Here is a 6,000-nt window from a genome sequence, read left to right as displayed (position 1 = left end):
CAACATCTCCCCACCCTGCCCTGACTGTCTGATTAGAACTTGCACAGAGGAAGAGAGATCCACCGTCACTCATACTAGAAAAATTAAATCAAGACCTAGGCAGCCTCAGCGTAATGGATGTTGCATTGATCTCTAGAGGCTCCTCTCATGGTTGCTTTGTGGAGGAGGCTTGTGTGCGAAAGGCCTTTAGTTCTCTCAGAGACCTTTGCTCCTTGTTTCCTCACATTCAGTCACACCGACTTTAGTGGTCCCTGTGGCTTAGGTTAAATAAATAGTCTAGAAATCCTCCTGACTCTCAGTGGGATAGAAGGTGCAGGATTGTGCCAGGGACTTTCATCTGTGATCCAGGGATGTGGTTAAAAAAAAAAAATTAGATAATTGTATTTAACTGCAATTGGCTTCTTTTGTAATCCTACGTATTTTATTTTATACACTTAAAAACATGATTCTGAGAAGGGCTTCATAGACTTTACCTCACTGACTTCACCAAAAGGTGAAGAAGCCCTCCTCCAGATAAACTCCAGTGCACCTGTAATCTGTTTCCAGAATTAAATCCAAGAAGCCAACATCATAGAAGGTGGCATTTACAGAACAATTCAATGGATTTTTTTTCCTTTTGGCCAAAACCTTCTAAAACCTTACTAGCCAGTCCTAGTCATGGCAGTTGGGGCAGAGGCAGAGGGACCCCAGAGGCCATGGAGGTCACCCTTTGTGGGATCAGAAATCCTCCATGTGGCATCTTCAGCATGGCCTCGGTCTCATGCCACCAAGCTCCTGTCCTACATGAACAGCTCCAGTTCACCCTGTAAAACTGCCCACTCTCCACTTCTGCTTATGACTTCCTGAGGCTGCGAGTTTGGTGATTGCCAAACTTGGCTTCTTGGCTGGCGATTCCTGTGAGTTCCTGACCTTCTTATGAAATGCTGCAGCCATGAAGCCCTTAGAGACCACACATTTATAGATCAGATCTCCGCCACTTGTTAACACGCCTTCCCTTTTCAGTGTCTGCACCTTTGTGTACCTGTCATGTTGCTCCAGTGGAACATAAGCTCCTGAAGGACAAGGCCTATGTCATTGTTGACTTTGTATTTCCAGCTTAATAGACATTTGCCAGGTTGAATCGAATTGTGCCTGGTTTCACAGACTGCGACAGGTGGAGACATGTCTACAATCCAGGTCTTGTGGCTTCTTCTGGAATGGGCTTTCTCATTGCATCTCTCCCATGCCTGTCACACGTGCAGGTCAGCCTGGCGCCAAATGGACTCCTCAACCTCTTGCTTTGAAGGTGTGTGTGAGGTGCCTGCAGCTTTCTCATTGTCCTAAATGTTCAATGCCCAATTACTCCATCAGTGTTCCTGTTGATGGTCACAATAGGGATAGGAATTGGTGCTAATAGGAATCTGAGTGATGCTGTGAGATACTTTTCACCATTTCCCAGGCCAAGCATATATTACCAGCATCATTATCATGAAACTCTAATTAGATTTGGAGAAGTCCCCTTGGGTGGTCTGGTTTGGTACCCACTGGGATCGGGCATCCGCTTTCCATGTATTTGGTGCTGTGAAGACTTGAGCTGCTCCTTCCCTGAGGTGTCTACCCCTGACATGAGAGAGAATTGTGCGTTTAAGAACTTTCTCCAAATGAAATACTCAGTTAAGATGGCATCCTCTTGAATTTCTTGACGCAGCTGCTGATACCGCATGATGTCAGGAAAGATTGATATTACTGATTTTCAGAGTTCCCAAAGACAGCCTTTGGGAGATGGAGCCCTTGAATCACAACTGGTAACAATCCTTATTAGGACAGTAATCTGATGGGTTTAAGTTGATGTAAAAATACACACGTTTTGTTTGTTTTAATAGAATGGGATAGTAAATACAGGGTTTCCTTCTGAAATTTGTGTTTAAATTTTATTTGCTTTTCTCTGGGTAGAGAGTGTCATTGAGTCAATAAACATTTATTAAACACTTACTATGTGCCAGGCGCTGGGCTAAGAGCTGAGGATACAAAAAGAAGCCAAAGTCAGGCCCTACCGACAAGGAGCTTACAATCTAATGGGGAGACAACAGGAAAAAAACTGTGTACAAACAAGCTAAAAACAGGATTGGTTGGTGGCAGGTGGGGTGGGGGGGAACATCTGGAAATTTAGCAAAATAAGACTTGTTAACAAATGGCTCAAGATGAAAAATACTCCGTTTCCATGAAATGAATGCCCCAGAAGCAGGCTTCTCTCCCTTTTCCCCCTGATGGTTAACAATCAACTGCTTTTGTTTCCAGAGTCTCCTCTGTTGTCATACTATTCCCTCTGTGAGTAGGAAGGGATGGAATATATTGGACATTGTAGCCATGGGGCTAAAAATACTTTGGTCAAGGTGAGCAGAACATAAAAATGTGTTGCCTGCATTTTCCCCCCAAAAACAGCTTCTGTCATTGAGGTCCTCTAGGACCAGAAATCTCTTAGATATAAAACTCTTAACCACCATCCAGCTTGGGCCATAGACTTTTATTAGCAGTGTGGCCCAATTTATTTTTGCCAATGTCACATCATGGCAAGGTCAAGACTTGGTAGGACATTCAGGTGTTTAATCTTATTTTAGCCTTTTATAGTTAAGACAGCTATTCCCAAGCCCTCAATAAATATTTTCACCCTCTACAGAAGGAAACGATGTTATTTTGCTCCACATGCATTTTTGGATTTCAGAATTTGAACAATAACCTGTTTCTAGAGAATTGAGCATGGTTTATATCGCTGACAAATATGGCTGCCGAGTGGGTTTCTTCATAAGACTGTTATGTTAATTGGGACAGGACAGCCAGGGTCCAAGTCTACAAACCAAACTTGGTGCTCTCACACATGGACCCTAACTAGCTGATGTCTGAGTGGTTGAGTGCAGGAGGTTTACTTGGCAATTGCAACACTGAAGGTTTGTTAGAAAGCTGAATTGTGCATCTGACTCAAGGTGCCATGTTGTGGTGGCCAGAGGGCAGCTTCTGGTTAGAGGACTGGGGAGGGCTCAAATCCCAGCTCTGACCCGGGGCAAGAAGCCACAGAGCCTCTCTGGGCTCAATTTCCTTATCTGTCAAATGAAGGAGTTGGATTAGCTAATCTTTCAGTCCATTCCAGCTGTGAATATCAGTGGGTATACATGTTCATGTGTGTGTGTGTGTGTGTGTGTGTAAGGGTGATGAAGGGAGGAATGAAGGCAAGGGGAAGGGAGAGAGGAGGGAGAGTGAAAGAGAAGGGGAGAAATAAAGGGGCAAAGGGAAGGAGAGAATGAATACATGTTTAAAGGTAGGAGGAGGCTGTAAAGTCCTTCCCCCCTCCCCCCATTTCTCTAAGCAAGGACATATGGACAGGCCTTTTAACAGCTTCTCAACTCAATTGCATTTTTTGAGTTGGGAATGATTCCATGAGCCCAGCTTCCTTCTCTCTGATGCCTTCTCTTCCAGAGGACTAACCACTGGGCGAAGGGTGAGCTCCTTTTTCACCCTTTCTCCAGCCTTTCAGGCCGTGAGCATCAGGCCTGTGTTAGCTCGGTCCCTGATTAGCTCAGGATCGTAATTTTGTCATTTCCAGAGTGTGATATGTGCCATTTTTAATGTGATAAAGGGAATACTTTTATTTGACAAATCTTTCCTCCTTAATCTTTATTCAGATAGTTTTGGAAATGAATGCTTTAATTTGAGAAACATTGATGATATCAACATGATGGGGAAAAGGAGGAAGATTAAGAGGGACTAGAAATTCTTTTAGATATAGCCTTTGGAGACTTAAACAATTATTGGTTTTAGTGCCACCTTTCATGTAGGACCACATCTTTTAGAACTCAGCATTGGATGGTCTAAAGAATGGTAGATCCAAGTCAATTGAATGGGGCAACTAAACTGGGGCGTGGGTTTTTATAAATGAAATCGACTTTTGTTGTCCAGATGTTTTTCAGTCCCGTCCAACTCTCTGTGACCCCATTTGGGGTTTTCTTGGCAAAGACTCTGGAGTGGTTTGTTATTTCCTTCTCCAGTTTGTTTTACAGATGAGTAAACTGAGGCAAACAGGGTCACACACAGCTAGTAAATACCTGAGGCTGGATATGAACTCAGATCTTCCTGACTCCAGGCCCAGTGCTCTATCTACTGCACTACCTAGCTGCTCAAAATGGGCTTTATATAGGGTTATAGATTTAGTCAGTCAATAAACATTTATAAAGTATATACTATATGCCAGGTACTGGGCTAAGCACTGTGGATACAAAAAGAGGCAAAGGATAATCTCTGCCCTCAAGGAGTTTACATTCTAGTGGGGGAGACAACATGCAAACAAATATGTACATAATGAGCTGTATACAGGATAAACAGGAAATAATTAACAGAGAAAAGGCACCAGAATTAAGAAAGTTTGGGGAAGACTTCCTGTAGAAGGTGGGACTCTAGTTGGGACTTAAAGGAAGCCAGGGAGGTCAGTAGTTGGAGTGGTGGAGGGAGAGCATTCCAGGCAGGGGGGACAGTCTGAGAAAATGCCTGGAACTAAGAGAGGGAGGGTCTTATTTGTGAAATAGCCAGGAGACCAATCTCGCTGGATTGAAGAGTACGTCAGAGAGTAGGGTGCAAGAAGATTGGAAAGGTAGGCAGGGGTCATGTTACGAGGGGCTTTGAGTGCCAAACAGACTATTTGCCCCTGGAGGCAATAAGGAGCCAGTGCAGGTTATTGAGTGGGGAGGGGTGTGTGTGTGACATGGTCAGACCTGTGCTTTAGGAAAATCACTTCAATGGCTGAAGGGAGAATGGACTAGAGTGGGGAGAGACTTGAGGTGGGCAGACCCACCAGCAGACCATTGCAGTAATCCAGGTGTGAGGTGATGAAGGTCTGCACTAGAGGCCTGGCAGTGGCAGAGGAGAGAAGGGGGTGTTCATGAGAAGTGTTGCAAAAGTGAAATCAGTAGGCCTTGGCGCCATATTGGATATGGAGGGTGAGAGATAGTGAGGAATTCAGGACGACTCCTAGGTTGTGAACCTGAGGGACAGGGAGGATGCTATTGTCCCCTGCAATAACAGGGAAGGTAGGAGGAGGGGATTTAGGGAGAAAGGTGAGCTCAGTTTTGGACATAGTGCATTTTGGATGCCTATTGGACATCTAGTTGGAGATGTCTGGAAGGCAGTTAAAGATAATAAAAGGGCTAAAAGGGACCTTGTAGACCACTTAGCTCAGGGTTCTTAACCTGCAGTCCATGAACTTGTTTTTATAATATCTTGATAACTATATTTCAATGTAATCGTTTTCCTTTGAAATCCTGTGTGTTTTATTTTATGGATTTAGAAACATGATTCCAAGAAGGGATCCATTGGTTTCACCAGACTGCCAGAGGGATCCAGGACGCAAGAAAGATTAAAATTCCTGATTTAGTTAAAGCTTCTCAAGAGAAAACTGAGGCCCAGAGAGGTTAGCTTATTTATCCAAGGTCATGTAAGTAGTAAGGTTGCAAAATTGGGATTTCAACCCAGATCTATTGACTGTAAAGCAAGAGTTCTTTCCATTACACTATGCTGTCTAATACACATATACAGACATGCACATACATACATACGTGTATGCATACATAATCAAATACGTAAATAAGGGTTTTTTTTAGGTTAATAGACACATTAGGGTTTAAACAATTTGACTTTGTGCTGTGTCATATTTCTAGGCTTGTGGAGGAATAAAAAGCTTTTAACGGCACCAGAAAACTTAAAAAATTTTCAGATTGGGAGAAGAAAATGAATGAATCTCATAGACTATTTTTAGTTGGCTAGAATTTGTTATAATTCTAGGTGTATGATGTTGTGTAAGATTATGCTGAATGGAGGGGCAGCTAGGTGGCACAGTGGATAGAGCTCCAGCCATTGGAATCAGGAGGACCTGAGTTCAAATCCGACCTTAGACACTTGACACTTACTAGCTGTGTGACCCTGGGTAAGTCACTTAACCCCGAATGCCTCACCAAAAACAAAAATAAAAAGATTATA

General features: G+C 43.3%; 1 protein-coding gene across 3 annotated transcripts in view; it reads left to right on the top strand.

Moving 5' to 3' along the window:
• Nucleotides 1-6,000, top strand: part of TYW1 (tRNA-yW synthesizing protein 1 homolog) — a 242,919-nt gene that overhangs the window by 129,587 nt on the left and 107,332 nt on the right. The window lies entirely within an intron of this gene.

The sequence above is a fragment of the Vombatus ursinus genome, unplaced genomic scaffold, assembly GCF_900497805.2.
Source record: "Vombatus ursinus unplaced genomic scaffold, bare-nosed wombat genome assembly UNPS02014768.1, whole genome shotgun sequence".
Taxonomy (NCBI): Eukaryota; Metazoa; Chordata; class Mammalia; order Diprotodontia; family Vombatidae; genus Vombatus; species Vombatus ursinus.
This window is presented reverse-complemented; position numbering and strand designations above follow the sequence as displayed.